Source organism: Phoca vitulina, unplaced genomic scaffold (assembly GCF_004348235.1).
Source record: "Phoca vitulina isolate PV1807 unplaced genomic scaffold, GSC_HSeal_1.0 scaffold30, whole genome shotgun sequence".
Taxonomy (NCBI): Eukaryota; Metazoa; Chordata; class Mammalia; order Carnivora; family Phocidae; genus Phoca; species Phoca vitulina.
The window spans coordinates 8297024-8318313 of record NW_022589733.1 but is presented as its reverse complement, the minus strand read 5'-3'; positions in this window follow the sequence as shown (position 1 = coordinate 8318313).

The following is a 21290-nucleotide window of genomic DNA, read 5'->3' as shown; positions in this document are numbered from 1 at the left end:
GGGCTCTGGTTTGCCCCAGTCCCCACTGTTCTCTGTTGCCTCACGTGTGACTCCTCTGGCTCATTTACATCGCTGGCCCCATTCAGGGTTTCACCGTTTCCCATGAGGCTTTGTAAGACACGGGGGCCTAAACAACATAGCTTTGGGGCTCCTCTGCAGAGAGCAGCTTTGATTGTGCCTCTTTAAAAAAAAAACCAAAACGATTTTATTTATTTATTTATTTGAGCAAGAGAAGGAGCACAAGCGGGGGGAGTGGGAGAGGAAGAAGCAGGCTTCCCGCTGAGCAGGGAGCCCGATGCGGGGCTCGATCCCAGGACCCTGGGATCGTGACCTGAGCCGAGGCAGACGCTTAACAGACTGAGCCCCCCAGGCGCCCTAACTGTGCCCCTTGACCACCTGTGTGGCTTTGGCATTCCAAGGGCATTGGGGTCCAGTGTAGGTGACTGGTGCCCACTTAGAGAAGACATCAGCTGCAGAAATGAGGGAGGAGTGGCAGTGACCCGCAGCGACTGGGGCCCAAGGCGAGCACAGGCTGCGTCTGGTGGTAATGGACTTGTTGGTGACCCCATGAGCTCCCTGTGGACCCCTTTCGCCGTGCTAATCCTGGTAGCCCCATGTTGGTGTGGTGGAACCACGAAACGAAAGCAACCAGACAAACTTTTGCATAATAGCTGCCAAGGTTTGGAGCTACGTTTGGGACTGCAGCATCTTTTAGCCAATCCTAATACAGGTAGTGTAAAGGGGCTGTATGGTGGGGAGAACTGTGCCCTCCCCCCAAAGGATATGTTCAAATCCTAACCTCCAGGACCTCCAGGCCCTCCGTTGGAAATCCAGTTGACCCATGAACAGCATGACCCTGCTTGAACCGTGTGGGTCCACTTATGTGCAGATTTTTTTCCCTCATAAATACAGTGCAGGACTATAAATGTATTTTCTCTTCTTTATGGTTTTCTTAGTAACATTTTCTTTTCTCTAGCTTCTTTTATTGTAAGACTATAGCACATAGTATATACATATAACATCAAAAGAGCGTTCATTTGCTGGTCATATTATCAATAAGCCTTCGGGTCAACAATAGGCGATTAGTGGTTGAGTTTGGCGGGGCGGGGGGGGAGTCCAAAGGGATACTTGGGGTTTTGACTGCACGCGAGGTCAGTGCCCCTGCCCGACCCCTGTTCAAGGGTCAGCTGTGGTCTTTGCAGATATAATCAAGTTAAGAGATTAGAATGACTCAGTCGCATGACTAGGAATGCCAAGAATCGTCAGGAGCCGCCAGAAACTGCAAGAGGCAAGGCAGGATTCTTTCTGGAGCCTACAGAGGAAACATGGCCCTTGTCAACACCTTGATTTTGGACTTCTAGCCTCTAGAACTGTGCAAGAATAAATTTTGGATGCCTTAAAACAGGAGCCCTAGAAAATTAAGACAGGCTGTAATTAGGAGGCACCAGGGTATGGGATAAATGTCTATCAGTCATTCATTCATTTGGGAAAACCTTCCAGAGCGCGGTTCCAGGTGCTGGGATATAGCGGCGTCAAGATGCACAGCCCTAGAGGAACAGACGCAAGACCTTCTCTGGGCCCAGGAAATCCAGGTCCCTTTGAGTGTTCTGCCAGGACCCCAACCCCAGACCCAGACCTGTGGATTCCAGGCCCGGAGGCTCAGACGTCTTGGCTACTCTCTGCTTAAAACCCTTTGCCGACTAAAACCCACTCAGGAAAAACCCCACTCCCTTGCCACGGCAGAATTCTCCCTGACGTGCCATGGCCTCTCCACTGCAGCCAGGGACCCAGGAGGGGACAGATGGCACTCCTGGAGGAGGGTAATTCTAGCAAAGCTTATTGACAAAGGGATTAAATCCAAAGCCTGTGGGCAGGGTGCTGGGGAAGCAAGTCTGTGGTACAGGAACCTGGGCCAGAAGCTCCAGGGCTGTGACCACTGCAGGCCCAGAGGAGTGACAGCACAGGGGTCATAGGGACCCAACTGGGGAGAGAATTGCACAGAGTGGGTGCCTTGAACAAAGCAGCCAGCCCAAGAGCCCCTCTTGATGCTGGTAGGAGGAGGGACCCAGGAACGAATTCCCTGATCTTGTTCTCTTCCCTCCAATCCTTAGCTGGGGTCCCCCAGCCCAAAGCCAAGGGCACAGAGCTGAGCCATGCATTCCTGGAGGGGTGGGGCTTGCGGGGGGAGGTTGGCGCACCATCTGCAGGAGCAAACAGAACCCCCAACTCCATCTTAGAATGTGCTTCCTGGACCATCCAACTGACACACCCGTCCCCCTTGGCCTGCACGCTTCTTTTCTGTTAGGTCTCAGCTCAAATGCAGCCTCCTCTGTGAAGCCTTCCCGGACTGACCATCCCCCAGAAGGATACCAGCCCCGACCCGTGTTATTTCCTTCCTGTAAGTTAAATAGTCTTGAAACAATGTTGTTACTTTAATTTCTTATTTGTTTCTTAACTTTTGCACTAGGATAGGTTTTTTTTTAATAAAGGAGGTACTCTATTTGTCAAATAAATGGTTGAATTAATTAATGATTCTCCCCTAGATGTGGGGACATGGAAAGAAAGGCTCAGTAACCAGGGGAGGCAGTGGTGGGGTGGTCCCCAGAATAAAAGGAAAGGCCAGAGTGAGCACCTGGGGGCTCTGAATTGGGTTGTCTAGAAGTCATTTTGGATGACTCAAACCTCTGTGGCTTCTCTTGTCTTATAAAGGCCAGGACTCTGTCCTGGGTTTTCCCTTCCTGCCACGCGGAGTGAAGTGAGGACAGACCACTTTAGACTTTGGGGAGTCTGAGGGCAGAGTTGTTCATTTGTGACCAACAGCAGGAGAAACTTAGGGTAGACTTCAGGTAGGACTTCCCAACAGTGGGGGGAAAAAATGGAATGAGGCCTTAAAGTGTCCATGAGGTAGGCTGAGACAGTTGTCTCCCTAAGAGGCAGAGACAGAGGACAGGCAAGACCATGTTTGACCTTTCGTGGACTAGTTGGGTGGACACAAAGACTTTCAGGCAGCTTAGAGATCCTGTCTGGGCAGGGACAGACAAGTGGGCTGTTGGCTTCCTTCCTTGCTGCCCCCACCTTGCCCGTTGGCCGTTCATTCTCCCCACCACGCCAATGTTGAGGTCTCTGAGTCCCTGAGTCACTGCCTCTTCCAGGGCTCCCTCCCTGCCCACCCCCATCTCTCCCCCTGTGCCTTTAGCAGATGTGTGGTCTGGCTGGGATGGTCAGGACGGAACCGTGCTGCTCTTTGTGCCTGCTCAGCATTCTTCTCCATTCTTCTGTTCACAGCCCCTGAGCTTGGCTTGGGATAGGGCCCCTCCCTGCCCCGGGGCCCAGGCACCCCCCCTTCAGGCCCGGGAGTCACTTGGCGGTTTCTATCTGAGGGGGTAATGCCTGCCTCGGAGTGGAGGGGAAACAGGAGACACAGACTTGGGGACACTTGTTGAGACCCCCAGATCTAGCATTACCTGAAACCAATCTTGCCTTGGATTTTCCTATTTGATGCATCCTTTTAGACTTAATCCAATCTGAGTAGCATTTCTGTTACTTGTACCTAAAATCGTCCTGGGTAATGCATGTGATATCTGGGAAGGGTCCGCCACTGGGCTGCTTCTGCAGGGGGGATGCAGCCCCGGGGGGGGCAGTTACGTGTCCTCAGTGGATGAGGCTGTGCCGATCATGGACTTGGATGCTGTCAGTCTGCCTGCCTCTCTGTCCTCATGTCACCAGGCCGGGTAGAGAACCACCCCTTCCTCGGCTCCTGGGGGTCGGCTCCTCCTCTTTAGGCATCATGAGGTATCAGAGCAGAGATCCAGCCTCCGCGGGCTCCCGGGCATCATCGAGGAAGGGACCACATTCCTGCCGTTGCTTGAGCAGGCGAAGAGAAGCACAGAATACCAGGAGGTAGTGAGCTCCCCGTACTTGGATGTGTTCAAAAAGGGTGGGGCTCCCGGCGTCAGGGAGCCTACAGAGAGGACTCTGTAATCTGGCCTCTGCAGTGAGTGGGCTGATGTGCTGCTCGCATCCCCCTTGGATCAGAGGACCTGTGCCCCCAGCCGCTGACATACTGCAGGCCAGCTGTCAACCCTTTGGGAACTGCCTTAGCAGAAGTGCCTTGTCCCCCTCCCCCCCCTCCCGAGGCCATGTCTTCTTCCTGGAACGGCATTCATGACTGGGTGGTGCTGGAGCATCCAGCCTCCGTCCCCACACCCCGAGTGGGTGCCTCTGATGGACCCCTGCTCAAGGTCATACACCCAACATCAGCACTAGGAGACCCCCGGGCTCTCTGACACCAGAACCCTTGCACCAACCATGACACTACCTGGCCACCCTGGAGAGATGGGGGAAATTGAGGCACAGAGAAGGATTTGCTCAGACCACATGATAAGGGAAAGAAAATCGGCAGCCCCAAGGGGCTCACTTTGAACTGGGAACTGTGGCAGGTACCTTCACAGGGTCACTGTACTCAGTCCTCCCAATGAACCCGTGACTGGGCTATGAATATGAGGGAAAGTGAGCCCAGAGAAGTTAAGAAACTTGACCAAGGACACAGAGCATGTAAGTATAGCACTGGAACCTCAGTCTATTGACTCTTTCCCCTGCAGCCGCTGCTACCTCCCCAGTGACCGGGTCCTCTGTCAGCCAGCTCCCCACCCCCACTGGCTTCCACCCCCTTCCAGCACCCCTGCAGCCAAACATCTCCCGCCTCTCCACCACTCTCAGCTCACTGGTTTCCCCTTTGCTCAGGAGTGTTCTCCCAGTGCCCTCCCTTTGCTAGTCCATGACTCTCCCCTACTTTGGAGCCTGCTCAGAACTCACCCCCAGGCGAAGGACGGCTCTGCAACCACGCTTGAGTGCTTGCCTAGGGCTTCCTGACCATGTGAATAACCCCATGGAGCCTCATTCCACTTATGAGTCTAATAATCATAATAACCATCTCTCAGGGCTATGGGGAGGATCTGTTAGTGTGTATTAAACACTTAACACAGTGCTTGGCATGCATGCAGTAGGCACTCAATAATGAGACAATCGCTATCTTTTTTTTTTTTTTTTTTTTAGAGATTCCATTTATTTATTTGACAGAGAGATAGCAAGAACAGGAACACAAGCAGGGGGAGTGGGAGAGGGAGAAGCAGGCTTCCCGCAGAGCAGGGAGCCCGACGTGGGGCTCGATCCCAGGACTCTGGGATCATGACCTGAGCCGAAGGCAGACGCTTAACGACTGAGCCACCCAGGCGCCCGACAATCGCTATCTTTATACTGATGGTTTTGCACAGGGCTCACCAAGCAGGCCTGTGTGTATGTGTGTGTGTGTGCATCTGTTTAAGTGATCAAGTTTTTGTTGAGCACCTACTGAGTGCAAAACCTTTACCCTGAGAGCAAGTGCTGAGATCACTCTCAGATGGGACTCTGATTGGGACAGAGGGTTGGAAATCCACCACCCTGAAATAAACTAGGTCTCCCCCGGCCTCAGGGCTCTTCCTTGAGTCTAAAACCCACCTTAGCAGGGAAAGATGTGTGTGTACCCCACACACCTCTGATTCTGTAAGGCGGGGCTATCCCTTTCCCTGCCGCACCGCAGAGGTGCGGCTCCTTCTGAAGACAGGCTACGCCATCTGGTGGCCACTCTTGGAGACGCAGCCTCAGGACTCCGATTGGCCCGGGTCGGACCATTTCTCTGGGCTCGTGGCTCCATCTAGTGTCATTAAGGCGCAATTACAGCGTATCAACTTCAACCGGAAAACCCTGGGAGGCTGTTCTTGGAACGTTCCAGGATTCCACTTTAGAGCTACTGGATCAGTATTTGGGGGTAAGGGGAATGCTTCCTTAGGACCTTTTAGACGACATTCCCAGGTTATTATAACTCTGGGAAAGGTGAAGTTTGAGAAGCATGCCTTTAAAGGGACTTCTGCCGATATATTTGTAGCCGCTCCCCACCTATTCAGTAATAAAATAGTCACCCACTTCATGTCTGGGATTCTCATTTCCAAGATGAGGAAACTGAGGCACAATTAGTGAGCGCTGACCCAGGCAATCTGCTGTGGAGCCCATGCTCCTAGCCAGCTGACACCCAGTGCACCTGAGCAGGTGAAGTTTGGATTTTGCACCCTGAATGCCATCATGGTCTCCTCTCTGGGCGTCCTTGGCCAGGCCGCCCGCCCGCCCCTTGTCTGGGTCTCCTTGTTCCTATTTGCTTATTTACCTGGTAAAGGCTTATTAAGCCCTGCGCCAGGCACTGGATCTAGAGCAATGACTAACTGCTTTCATGGTGCTTACATTCTAGTGGAAGGAGACAGGCAACACAAAACAGGCACGGTCATAGATGAAGTGATTTTGGATGTTGGGAAGACCAGCAAAGGATGGTCTCAAGATGATCTGATGGGGAAAATTTGAGAAGGGGAGGTGGGGTGGGAGGCTTTCAGGGGAACTGACTTTAGATCTGAGTTCTAAAGAAAGAAAGGGAACCAGACATGTGCAGAACCGACGGAAGAGTGTGCTAGGTAGAGAGAACGGCAAGTGCAAAGGCCCTGTGGTAGGAGCAAGCTTCTTGTATTTGAGGAACAAAAGCAGGACAGTATGGCTGTTGCAAAGTGAGTGAAGGGCACAATGGACATTTGTGGGTTTGATCACCAAGCAAGTGTCCCCTCTTCTTCTGGGGGAGTTCTGTCCTTCCCACTGAGGACAGTGCTGCTGGGAAGGTAAACTGGGACATTTGCCTTCGCTCTTCCGGCAGCCAAGTGGGTCCTTGAAGCCTTCTTGGGCCAGGGCCTTCCTCCGGCTGCCCTACAGGTGGGCTTGTGATCTAGGCTCAGCCAATGGGATGCCCATGAAATCTTGAGTGACGTAAACATAAAGAGTGCTGGCAGCCCAAGCATGCTGGCTGGGGGGCCCCATGGACTGGTATCCCCATCTTGACCCTTGCCCCAGTTGAGAGGCTCTTGTCCTCCCCTCTGTCGTCACCCTGATAACCCCCATTGCCCTTAAGTTAGTCAGGGAGCCTACAGGGTTTATTTCTGTTGCTTGCACCCAAATAACCCTAAGGGTTCAGTGTGGCAATAAAGGGAGATGAAGTTGAGGGGGGGTCAGCTGTTTGGCTGAGCTAAGGAGTTGGATTGTGCTCTGAGGACAGTGGGAACCCCGGGATGTCTCTGACGCTACCCTTTCTGAGACCCTAGGACTGTGTGTTCGTGGCTCCTCACCTGCAGGGATGGCCTTATTCCACCAGCCCCCGTCCAGAATGTCCCCCTTCCCCACCCAAACCCAGGCCTGTACCCCACTCTACGACTAGCAAGCAATTGCCTTCAGCAGGTGCTCAGGCAAAGGGACGAGAAGCCAAGGGCTTTGAGATGATCTGTCTGTTTCCTGTGCCTGTGAGGTCTCTCCATGGCTCTATGACTTCATCCCCACCACACCCCCCCAGGGAAAGAAGAGCAAAGTGAGAAGGAAGGGGAAATGGACAATCAGAACATCCTGCATATTGTGGAACCTGGGTGGGGGCTGGGGAGAAGGCTAGGGAGCCCGAGGGTTAACCAGTGTCCCCAAGTGCCTCTTGCCCTTGAATTCCGAAGCATCAGGAACCAATCAGAGTACCAAACAGCCAGCTGGTGACCCCAATCCTTCTGCCCCAGCAACAAGCCTTGGCTATTGTTTTTCTAAGAATCCAGAAAATCCCTTTGCTGTAAGTACCACCCCGACCTCCCCCTCCCCCAGTTTGGCCACAGATGCCACTTGGATCCTCTCTGCTTCCCAGGGCATCAGCTCCCTCCTTCCCCTTAGCTTGGCTTCAGTCCACTGCCCTCCCCGCCACAGCCCAGAGACCCACAGACCCATCCAGGCTCCTGGCGCCCCGACTGGGATGCCCAAGTCAGTCTCCAAATCTGGAACTTTCTCCAGGTCCTGTTCCCACTCGTCAAACTCGCCTAGTCCTTGCCTCCCCCCCTTGGTGACCGGCACTAAGGGGTTGACAAGCCACTGCCCCTTCCTTCACCCGGTGGAGGCTCACTGGAGTAAGTGCATCTGGGGCAGAATCCGAGAGGGATTTACGGTGGGATTGCAGAGGAACAGCTAGGAGGGAGGCCTAGGAAAGGGATGGGGAGGTGTCCACAGAGCACCTTGTGGGCAATGCCCCGGCTCCTGGGGAATTTTCACCCCAGGCATATCACCCCCAGTGCAGAGTGGGAGAGGGGGAGGCCAGCCTCCTTCTATGCCTTTAGGTTCCCCTTGATTCAGATTCCCAGAGGACCCCTCCTTCCTTCAGAGGCGCCACTTCCCCACCCCTTGACTCCTGCCTCATGGCCCAAGGGCACCCACGTGGGTGGCAGGTGAGCACCCCTCCTTGCTCACGTGGTGGGGGGGGTGACTGGCAGGTGCCAAGGGAACCCCAGGACAAGGCAGAAGCTGAAGAAGGGGGCTCCCAGGGCTTCAAGAGTTTCAGAAGGAACAATCTCAGTCAGGGGAGGGGATCAGGGAGGACTTCCCAGAGGAGGCATCACTGGAGTTGGGTCTTGAAGGCTGAGGAGGGGAAAAAACCTTCCAAACTTGGAGGACCTGGGCTGATTCAAGTTCTGATATATGTCACGCTTAGCCTTAAACCAAGGGCCCTGGCTGGGGTATTGAGTGGGACTTACACCCAGCTAAGACCAGCCCTGACCAGCTGTGTCTGTCCGCGGCTGCTGGAGGGGCCTCTGCCCAGAGAGAGCATTTCTAATTCACACAACAGCAAGGCCTTGGGGACGGAGGAGGATCTAGCTGTAGGATCAGCTTGAGAGCCTGCCCTGACCCCCCGAGCCTCACTGTCCTCTGAGCCAGGGATGCAGGCCCCGCGGTAAGAACTTTGTAGCCCCCTGGGAGGCTGGAGGACGGGGTGCAGCCTGCCTGAGGGCTCTGTCCGGTCCACAGAGTGTTCAAACCATGTGGTCTCCAAAAAGGGAGAGATTTCAGCTTCAAATGCTTGGGGCTCAGAGCCCTTGGGTGTTGCAGCCCCAGACATGGCGTGGGGGGGTTGGGGCTGAGGGACACATGGCTGGATTGGGACCTGCACAGAGCGCAGGTGGACCCTGTGGCTGTGCGGGGGGGGGGGGGGGGGACTGAGGACTGAGGCCACCGCGGCCCCTTTGGTCAGCAGCGCCTCCTGCAGGAAGGACAGAGCAGGTGGCAGGGTGTGACCTGCTCTCAGGCTTCCTGCCCTCTCCCTGACCCCAGCAATTTAGAACGGAACCCTTTTGGATGTTTGGTGAGCCAGAAATGTTTACTGAGTCTCTGGTCCCTCTATTTGTGTGTGTGTGTGTGTGTGTGTGTAGGGGGGTGGGGGGGGTAGTAGGGAGGGGAAGGATATCAGCATAGTTGTTTCTTCAAATACGAATTAATCATTGTATCAGTTAACTCTCACCATGTAAGAAAAGACTCCAAAACTCAGTGGCGTGAAACAGCAAACGTTTGTTATTTGTCATTAGTCTATAGGCTGGCTGGCTGGCGGGGTCTGGGCTCGCTCTTGTTTCTGCAAAGCTGGCAGGTCAGCCGGGGTAGGCTGGTCTAGGCAGGCCAGGCTGGGACGGCCACATGGTCCACTCCACGTGGTCTCCGATCTCCCAGCAGGCAGGCCTGGGCTGGTGCTCAGGGTGGAGACAGACTCCCGAGGGAGACAGTGGAAGTGTGCAAGGCCACCTGAAGGCCAGGCTCTGTTACAGCCGATGAGATTTCGATGAGCAGATCCAGTGGTGGGGAAGAAGACTCCAACACGTTCTGGGACGAGCTACCAAGTCACATTGCAAAGGGCATGAATACAGAAAAAGGTGGGACTATTTCTGCAATCCATCTGCCACATTTCTGCATCTTGTAACAAGCTGGGAGATCCAGGTTCTCTGTCCATGGTGGACTAGAGCCAAGGAGTGGCTGCCTCTTTTGATAAGGTGTGCTTTCTCTGGCTTCTACAACCTGCCCCGGCCTACGTTACCCACCTGTAGGCAAAAGAGTTGCCTACGTCTTTCCCCAAGACCACCAACTCATGTTCATGAACCATCTATGGTTCCCACTTGTCTACAGGAGAAGGTCTAAGCCCCTTAGCTTGGTGCTGGAGGCCCTTCTCCATGACTAGTCCAGGCTTACCTCCTGTCTCTGTCTCACCCCCCTCCTCCCCAGCTTTGCCTTGTACCATAAGACCTCCTCCCATGTTTGCAAACACAAGACACTTTCTTTGTCCACTTCAGAATTTGTCTACTTCACGGGCTGTTCCTTCTGCTAGGAATGCTTCTCTTCTGCCCAGAGAAGCTTACTCATCCTTCCGGGCTTGGCTCAATGTCACGGTCTACAGAGTCCTGCTTGATCCTCTTGGGTCTCCCCCGACGCCACCCTCCCCATCCTGACCTAGCACCACGAATCCTTCCTTCTCTTCCCCTGTCTCCTAGAGCGCTATACACACAGACCTCTCACCTTAGGCCACTGCCCACAACTCTCCTTCCCTCCAGTGAGCCTGTGAGTCCCACCTGGGCCAGGAATGGGGAGCTGTGCTGACAATGTAGGCTTTGGGCCATTCAAGGACCGGCTCCATAAAACTCAGTTACCTTGGGCTAGTTGCTCGATGATCTCTCTGAACCTCAGTTTTTCCCCATCTGTAAAATAAATTCATAAGTTATCTCCCTTGGGGGGGTGTTGTCCCGAGAGGCTTAATTGAGATAACCCCTCGAATATGCCTGGTACGATGCCTGGGACGTAGTAGCTGCTCAGTAAATATTTGTTGTTGTGAATAAGCGCAGCCTGATCCCAGGTCTTCTGCAGCTTCTGCCAACTCCCCCCCCACCCCCCCCACCAATACCCACAAAACCCTCTTCATTTCCTCCATGACAACAGCATTTCTGTTTTCTGATCCATGTCAACTTTTTAATCGCTTTGCGAGGATGGGAGGAGGGACACAAAAAACATGCCCATAAACTACTTGAAATTATTGCCATTCAGGGATCAGAAGACAAAGATTAGTTGCCTGTTTCTGTCTCACAAACAAATTAATGGGGTGGCAGCTTTTGGTGCAAAAGACGATTCTTGTCGAAAGGATTAGGCATACTAAATCCAGCTAGAATATGCTGTGATCGTGTGTGTGTGTGTGTGTGTATCTGTGGTGTGTGTGTGTGTTCAAGCAAAGCTGCAATAATCATAAATTTACAACTAATAAATTGGGTCCTTTAATTCCTCCGCAATAAGTCTTTGAAATATAATCTGTCATTTCAGACTTACAGAACATGACTTCTCATAATTATAATTCTCCAGCACACGTTATTACTTATAATTAAATTCACTTTTTTAAGAAATCCAGAACGGTTTTCTTTCTTTCTTTCTTTCTTTCTTTCTTTCTTTCTTTCTTTCTTTCTTTCTTTCTTTCTTTCTTTCTTTCTTTCTCTTTTTTTTGGTAGATTATCTGTTCATACGATGTCCTGATGGTGAAATTAATGTGTAATCTGTTGAATAAATGTGGTTAGTTCTTACAGAAGAAACACACACTCTGCTATCGATCGAAAGCTGGAGAGGCAGATAAGATGAACAAAACAGACACTATTTCTTAGCAACAGGGGCACACGAAAGCAGAGCAAACCCAAGCCTCTCTCCACATTCCCACCTCTCAGAAAGGGCGGCTAGCCCCATGAAAGGAGAGCGTTTGACACAGTTGAAAGAACACAAATGTTAAATCACGGCCAAGTTATCCGCTGAAAAAGAGGCCGATCCACACATTTGGAAAAACAGTTGAAGAAAGACCTCAGGCTGGATGATCAGAAAACACAGCCCGAAAGGCTCGGACCCCGTGAATACGTGCAGGAGAATATGCAGGTCCCCAATCTATGACAAACGGGAAAAGATAAGCAGATAAGGAGAGCAGGAACTTCAGACTCAGCAAAACAGGCACAGAGAAAGCAGGCGTCTGTGATCTAGGAGCAGCATCCTGAACTCTTCATACAGAAGAGCCCAGAAGCTATGTTGCAGTTTTGCAACCCCAGACATATTTGAGCAGATGCGTTATTAGTCAGCCCAAGGTCAAGGCTGGTTGCGCCCACCAAGAGGTGTGCCCCCTCCTTGTGCCTCAAGGGAAGTAAATGCTTCCTCAAAGGTGGGACTTCAGGAATGGCAGGAATTACGCCCCCCCCCCACTCCCCCGGGTCAATGCAAATGTCTTTCCAGGTAGAGATCCTTGCTAAATGGGGACACTTTTTCCCAATGGGCAGCTTGAGGGACAGTCAAGTATTTAGCACGAACTGGGTTCCTTTGACAGAGGTGTGAGAGAAATGACATCATCCTGCACCCGGGGACAGTGAATTTGAGTGGGAGGCCTCTGGGAGCTGGGAGCTGAAGGTAGGGGTGTATGGGAGTGCGTGTGTGTGTGTGTGTGTGTGTGTGTGTGTGTGTGAAGATAGTAAGAGGGAGAAGGGAGGAACAGGCTTCAGGCAAGTCCCTTCTCTTCTCTGATCCTTAATTCCCCTTCAACAAAATGGTTTCTCCCCCAGTGGGCCAGTTACCCGGCAAAGGTCACACCCGCTATGGGCAGTCTCTGTGCCGGGTCCTGGGGTTGTAGAAGTGACAAGTCAAGGTCCCTGCTCTCACAAGGTATCAGTGGCATCAGGTGGGGTATAGTTAGGACTGGCCTCTTCCCAAGGCCCTCACCTCCAAGGAAGGCCACCACCTACAGAGCAGGGCCTGCCTTGCTCGTGCTATTAAGAGAACCTCCCCCACCCGCCATGCCCAAGGACACCTGGGGACACAGAAGGAAGTTCCCCTCCTAGCAAAAGCTCTTCTGACTGCAGTCCAGGCTGTCACTTATCTCTGAGGAGATGGTGGATGCCTCTTTCTCCTTAGGCTAAAAGCATAAAATGTAGCAAGTCCACAATGATGGAGGCCTTTCCTGCGGTTACGGTCCTGGCAAGACACAGGGAGGAAGTCACGATTCAGGCAGGCGACCCTCTGAAGGCCAGCTCACCAGAGGGGATGTCAACACAAAATTGACCATTGGCCTGGGGCCTGAAGTGAGGTCACGAACCAGACCAGAAATGGTCACTGTGACAATTGAAAAGTGTCATAAAAGATTCTTCGGCTTGTGCTATGAGAAAGAAGGGAAGGCATGAATCCAAGGTCATGTGCAACTTAGAAGCCAAGGTAGATCTATCAAAAAGCTTGCCTTTTAATTCCTGGTCTGTGCTTAAAACACACACAGTATTATTTAAATACTATATCTGGCTACTTCCCTCTCTCAAGCAAAGATACAATCAGAATGAGACTGGAGATAAGACTGAACTTGTAGTTAGACTCATTTCTGTTTCTATCATATTCAATTGCACCTGGAGGCATTGGTGAATATTCAATGGAAGATGGATGGATGGATGGATGGATGGATGGATGGATAGATGGATGCATGGATGGATGGATGGATGCATGGTTGGATGAATGGATGGATGGATGGATGCATGGATGGATGGATGCATGGATGAATGGATGGATGAATGGATGGATGGATGGATGGATGGATAGATGGATGGATATAGAGATTAAGGAAGGGACATGCCTGGGACCTAATAGTCCCCTCCCAGGACCGAAATTCATCCACACGTATTTTATATTGGTCATATGTTGACCCATGCAAAGATTTTAAATATTTGAATAATAATAAATATTAATATTAAAATAATATTAACAAATATAAATATTATTTAAATATTTAATAAGTAGTCAATACAAAATCATGAGATTCCACATTTGAAAAATGCAGATTTTTGGATTTTCCTTAAAAAAACTCAGAAGGCATAGTGATACCGGGTTTGCACTCCCACATGTAAACAGTCTTGAAGCTGAGAAACAAGTGCCCCTTTTGAGGGGACGATGATTTCTAGCTCATGGCAATCCCCACCACTCCCTCCTCCCCTGCACCTTACCTACATCCTCAATCATGTCACTTGTCTAGCCCCATAGGTATCTGCATTTTCAATTCCTTAGTTAAAAAAAAATTTCCATGTCCCTCTTGTTTCCCTCAGTTCTCTGATGCTGCACCCAACTGGTTGGAAACTGATGTTTTCTTTTATTTCCCCCCCACCTATCCAGCCCACCCCTTATTCTGCAGTTCTGGGCTCTGCACCCAAGTAGTGTTAATCCATGCTTTCAACTCGGGCAGTTCAAGATCCAGAGACGCCTCAAGCAGGAATCTGCAGCCCACCTCCCTCCGGCCTCCCATGGGGATGGTAAGGGTCTGGGCAAGGGCTCCCCCATGGCAGAGTAGAAGGGTGTGTTGAGTACCTGTACTGAGTGGCCAAGCTAGCAGGCTTGGGAAGGAGCAGCCATCCAGCCGAAGTTAAAAGGGAATGATTTCTGAGAATGTCCCCTATGCACTTTTGTATTTCATTGACATTTTAATTAAGACTAGAGCACTCTTCGGGGAGCTCTGCTCTGAAGTTGAAATCACTTTAATATGCTGCCCTCTCATAAAGCTAGAGATGAATGGAAGCCTGGGGTTCTCATATGTTTTGTGGTACTTAGCGATTCGTTTTCACAATGCATTATGATGTTAAGACGGTTTATGAGTTTCTATTGGCTGAGTGCAGCCATATCAAATTATAATTTTACCCAGTGGATTTTGCTCTAAGAAGATTAAAGGGCGCCCAGGCTTTCCCCTGTGGGAAGGAGGTCCCAGGATCACCTCGAGCTCAAGGAAAGTCCCAGAAGTTAACATTGCTGCTGGTGGGAAGGCAATTGTCTGGTTATGTCTACAGAGTCACAACTTTAACAGCATATTCCAGAAGCTGTCCTAGCTGGGGGTGAATCCACGTGTCCTGGGAATTTAAGCTTACATGAGAACCTCCTCCATCCTTCCGTGTTACAAGTTTTTGTCTAGTTTTGATATTCAAATTTTTCCACTTCATGGCTAAAACCTGCACACAATCAGAGGTCCACGATGGGAAGTATTCCTACCATGCTTTTATTGATAGCATGTGTTGGTGTAGCTCTCCGTTGGGTGCATGCTTACAGCCCTTGTTCCTTATCAGAATTGTTTTATCTGTCTCACCTCCATCATGTGCAAGATGGCTCCCATGAGCATTGTGCGTGATACTGGCATTGTGGAATAATTATATAGCCTCCAAACAATGAAATAAATGCAGAATGCTGTAATGTTCCAAGGTTTTGGAATTTCAAAGAAGTGGGGGAAACATGGCTTATTGAATAAATGTCTTTGAAATAACTGAGCCGTCATCCAGAAAATATATAAAATTGAACCCCTACCTCACAACTCATATCCAAATAAATTCCAGATGAATCCATGTTTGTATACATTCAATAATGCATAAATGAATTGGAAGGAAATATGGGGGAACTTTAAAATAATCTCAGAATGGGTAAGAGTTTTCAAAATATGACTGAAACACCAGAAGCTATAAAAAATTGATCCATTAGCCTAAGAAGAAATATTTTTAGGCCGCATAACAACAACAACAACAAAAAAACCAGAGTAAAGGGTATCTAGATATGGAAGAAATATTTGCATTTCATATCATGCAGAGATGAGTTTACTGAATATATAAAGAGTTCCTATAAATCAATAAGAAAAACTCATATGACTGAACAGAAAATCTTTTAAGATTATGAACAGGCAATTCAAGAAAAATACTGTTTTTCATTGATCAGAGTGGCAAATATCACAAAGTTTGATAATACATTGTTTTGGGGGAGGTTTTGGAGAAATAAGTAGTCTCTCGGCTCATGCTTCACCTTTTTTTGGATAGACTAATGAGAAACTAAGGCCAGTGTCTCTGAGGAGAGAAATTGGGTAGCGGGCTGATGTCTGTGGGAGACACTTTTCATGACTTAGAAGTTTTTTTTTTTTTAACTTTATGTATGTATTACCTACTGAAATAGAATTGACATCTACATCTAGACTTCCTCTACATCTATATCCAGTATGGTTGGCTTGAGGCTTGAACTTATTTTTCCAATAATGGCGGACAATATAGGCTCTAGCTCAAGGAAAAACATTTTGGATCCAGTTAAACATTAATTAACAAAGATTATTCTCCCTTTTCTTTTCTTCTCTGCACTCCAAACCCCTCACAGCCTCAGGCTGAAGAGAACTAACACCACTTTTCTTCCCACTTTTTATAAGGGTAGGACCTGAACATCCAGCCTTCCCAGTTTCAAAAAGAGACAGATTGAGTAGAATCAAATATCAGGACCAGAGATCGACAGGCAGAAATGGTGAAATCTAGCTCTACAATTTAGGGCAAGTTACTTAAACTCTTTTTTGAGATATAATGGTCATATAAGATTGTATTACTTTTAGGTGTTGCAACGTGATTGTTTGATATATGTACATACTGGGACGTGACGACCACAAAAATTTTAGTTAATATCCATCACCCATCACCACACATAGTTACCGATTTTTTTTCTTGTGATGAGAACTTTTTTTTTTAGAGAACTTTTAAGATCTACTCTCTTAACAACTTTCAAATACACAATGCAGTATTGTGAACCATGCTGTCCATGACATCTCCAGGACTTATCTACCTTATACCTGGAAGTTTGAATCTTTTGACCCCCTTCAATCCATTTGCCAACTCCTACCCCCCACCACTGGCAACCACCGTTCTGTTAGCTCTTTCTGTATGTTTGGGGTTCTTTAGGTTCCACATGTAAGTGAGATCATAGAATATTTGTCTTTCTCTATTTGAGTTATTTCACTTAGCATCATGCCCTCAAGTTTCATCTATGTTGCTGCAAATGGCAAGATTTCCTTATTTTTTATGGCTGAATGATATTCCAGTGTGTGTGTGTGTGTGTGTGTGTGTGTGTGTGTGTGTGTGCTGTATTTGCTTTATCCATTTATCTGTCAATGAACACAGGTATAGTTTCCATGTTTTGGCTGTTGCAAATAATGCTGCAATAAACATGGGGGTGTTGTATCTTTTTGAGATCGTGATTTTTTTCCTTCAGATAAACACCCAAAAGTGGGATTGTTGGATCATAGGGTGGTTCTATGTTTAATTTTTCGAGGAACCTCCATACTCTTTGCCTTAAACACTGCACTCACTCCTTGAGTGCCTGTTTCCTGGTCAGTAAAATGGGGAAAGTGAGAACTGTCTCTTGTCTCATGATCAGGAAATGCTGATTGAATTGAATAAAGTTCTAATCAGCAAGATGAAGAGAAACCTCTTGGTCACCGTGGAGATTATGAGGGAGGGAGGCAGGAAGGGGGTCAGAGTGGTGGTCTAGGGTGGGTAAGGGTAAGGAAGGGTAAGGAAGGACATGTTGGGGTGGGTAAGGAAGGGGGTTTATTTCATACGGGGCTTACACACCTTCAGCCCAGGGAGATTTTGCTACTTTTATGCCAGGTTGAATCAAGACATCAGTCATGTAAGACCCTACAAGCTGTTTGTTCTCTTGTAGGCTTTTAGATCCTTCTGTTTATTTGGATCTCTGTAGTCTGTATTCCCAACAGTTTGCACGTGTGTGGACGTGCTGTGCGTTGCCTGCATGCACATGCGCATTTAGCAACAAAGCACCTGAACCAGGACTCAGGTCTTCTTCTGGTTCCACTAGTGAGTGCCTGGAAAATCTTTGAAGCTCCGGGCTCAGTTTCCTCATCTGTAAACGGAGATCATTTTCCCTCCTGACCTCACTTACAGGGTTGGTTTTGTCTTTGTGTTTTAAGAATCCAATGAGGTGATGGATGAGGAAGTCGTCTGCACGTTGGAAAGAGCTCCCCAATAAGAATTCTTAGGGCTTTCCCGCCCTTTGCTGAATTTCAGGCTTCGGCTCCTGTTAAAAATGTCAACTCTGGGGGTGCCTGGGTGGCTCAGTCGGTTGGGCGTCTGCTCTCGGCTCAGGTCATGATCCTGGAGTCCCGGGATCGAGCCCCACGTCGGTCTTCCTGCTCGGCGGGGAGCCTGCTTCTCCCTCTCCTTCCCACTCGTGCTCTCTCTTGATATCTCTGTCTCTCGCTCTCAAATAAATAAATAAAATCTTTAAAAAAATAAAAGTCAACTCTGCGGTCCTTCTTCCCTCCCCCTCATGCCCCCCCTGCCCTTACTCATCTGTGCCTTGTGGGTAAATGAATAGGTGTGGCCAAGGAGAGTGTAGGTGAGAGTAAATAATAGTGCTGGAAATAATCGTAATAATGACAGCATTAACGGTCATAGTAACAGTGACATGGTTTGAGCGCTAACTCTACATCAGTCTCAGTAGAGGCCTGTCCCCGGTGTGGGAGGTACAAGAGAGGAAGAAAAGGGAAATTATAGACACTTCAAAGCAAACTTGCTGCAAGAGGGTGCTGACCCTCATTCATGCTCTGTGTGTGTGTCTGTGTGTGTGTGCGTGTTTGCTTGTTAGAGTGTTGGCTCTCCATGTCTTCCCCCTTCCCCACAGCCAGAGGGTTGAGGAGACATAGAAATTGGGAAGAAGGCTTTGGAGCAGGCTGGAGCCCTGGGGGTTTGGTCCCACCCCCTCTACTTTGGCAGCCCTGGTGGTGTAGCAAAGGGATTCCCGAACTGAGACAACTAGCTCAGAGTCTTGGCTTTGCCAGCGTCTTGCTGGGTGATTGGCCAAGTCTCTCCTCCCTTAGTTTTGTTACCCCCTCATGAAATGAAAGGGCTGTCATCCCTTCAGCATGAAAAAAGAGGTCACCATAGTAACAGGCATCTGTAGTTTTGTCCCCAGCCCCGGCCTCCATTCAGAATCTCCCACTCTCAAGTCCAGGCAGGTTGGGCCAAGAGGAATCCATCCCCAGGTCCAGGTGGACGTGTAACCTTGGGCACTGTGATGGGTTCCATGATGGACAAGTGACTCCATCAGAGCGATGAAGATGCCCGATAGCTGCTGTTTAGATTTCTGGGCAGAAGTACCTGCTGTTTTTTATGGGACCCAACCTCAGAAACATGTGTAGCTGGGGCTATTGGCAGCCATTTTGTCACCATGAGGGAAGCATCTGCTTGAGTTTGGGGCCAACACAATCGAAAGTGAAGGAGAGAGATAAGAGAAACTGAGTCCTAGGGACCTTGTCAGAGCACCTGAATCCACCTCTGTACTCTTCTGTTGCATGAGCTAGTAAACGGGATTGTTACCACCCTTATTTGCCGAACCCTATTCGACTTGGGTTTCCATCACTTAGAGCCCAGTGACTTAGTCTTGACTTAAGCCACGATCATCAGGCACCTTTCAGCTCAGGAATCCCAAAGCTTCACAGCTCCTGTGAGCCTCTCTAAAGTGAGCGGGGCTGGCTGTAGGAAACTGGGTCACAAGACTTCCACCGCAGGTGCCCCCCTCTGCCAGAAGACAGTGCCGACCTGCCAGCATGGTGAGGGCCTGCCGTGCCCGGTGCCCCATGGGGAGAAGGAAGTGGTGACCCGTCCTGTGATGCAGAGATATTAATGAGTTTGACTGTGTCACGTTGCTCCAGAGCCCCACTCAGGGATGTCGGGTAATAGATGGCAGGTTTGTTGTATAATCTTTTCAAACCTGAAAATTTCTGAAAGGCTCATCACCCCTCCAGGAGCTGTATAATACTAACAGTAGCTCAATTTGTGGAGAGCGTCCTTGGTTGCCAAGCACTCTCCACACATCGGCTCATAGCATCCTCAAACAGCCCCGGATGGGGGTGATTCTGTCCCCTTTCAGCTGAGGAGACAGAGGCTCCAACCTACTCGGTGTCTTGCCCAGGGCCACACACCCTTAGGAACTACTGGGACCGGTCACATCCCCGTCGAGCTTCTCCGGACCATTGTCCGTGGGTCAGTCAGCAGAGATGACTAGACCATGGGATCCCCAATTCAGTGTAGGTGTGGAAGAAGGGAGGGAAAGAAGAGAAATAAGAGAACAAAGGTCAGGAAAGGAAACAATTAGAGTAGACGGCATGTGTTAAAGTGAGGGGCTTTCAGATTATTTGGCTCAATGTCCTTGTTTTCTCGTGGGGCAAGAGAACTTGTATGTGTGTGTGTCTGTGGTGTGTGTGTTTGTGAGTGTGCATGTGTATAAAAGGTGTGTTTGTATGAGTGTGTGAATACGTGCGTAGACACACACACACATAGATAGGGGAAGGTTCCAAGTCCAGCCCCCATGGTTGGTTTGGAATAGAGAACCATCACAGTGGTTATAGGGAACGGATTCTGGAAGCTAATAGTTAACTCTGGGCTTTGCCATTTGACACCTCCCACCCTCTGCGACCCTCATTAACTTGCTTTGCCAGAGGGAGGGGAACTGCCTGGTGCCTGGAGGCGGGGGGTCTCAGCTCTCTCACTCCCACCTCCAGAACAACCTGCCCCATTGGGGGGAGCTTTCTCTCACACTTGCCCTCTTTGGACTTTGGGAAGTAAAAACCCAGCCCCCACTGGTCTGCAGCTACATTTGAGCCCGGAGAGTGTTAACATTCAGCTGGAGAGGCACCTAGTGCTACAGAAGCCTAGATGAAGGGAAAGGATTTCAGGCAAGAGGAAAAAATAAAATAAAGAGGCAAGACTTAAAATGTCCTATGAAATGGAGAGCATTTGGCCCTCGGCACACAAGTCTGCGGGAGATGACTCAACTCCTTTATAAAGTGGTGAGTTTTGTGTGAGCACAGATGCATTTTGTTTTCCTAGGAGGAATCAATGATTAAATTATCAGAAACCAAGCTAAAAACCAGGCTGCTTGCCTATTCCCCACACCTCCCCAGTATCTCCTGCTTATGAGGTGCTGGCTTTATCTTGGAAGCTTTAGTTTAAATGTCCAACACATCTCATTAATGAAAGTAATAAGCTGTTGTTTATTATATGTCATAATGGGGAATATGACTATTTAATATAAATCTGACATTTAAATTCCACTTAGTTCTGCTATGTGGACGATATCAAGGCATAACTCTTTACCCCGGAGTAAAAACTCCCTGGGTCTGCATTTTAAAGCATTGAAGTTTTCAAAGTAATCAGGTTCCTTTTTTTTTTTTTTTTCCAGAGGAACCAAATTGTGAAGACATCTGTTCTGTTATTAATTTCACATAAATCTTAAGCTCCTCAAGGCCAGAAATGAGGCTTCATTCACGTCGAATTAATGAAACATGATTGTAAGTCCCTTGCATGGAAATGCAGTCATACAATTCTGAGCTGCTTATAAGCACTGAGTAAGCTCAGAAACTGCCAGGGGACAGACATGTGAAATCCGCCCTCCCCTCCCCCTGCCACCCGAAAACAATATCTGAAAATATCACAACACTAACTATATCCTGAAAGATTAATAGCAGATGAACATTTCTGGGAAATGAATCAGACTTTCTCGGTAAAGGATACAAATATCCCGGGTAAAAGCAG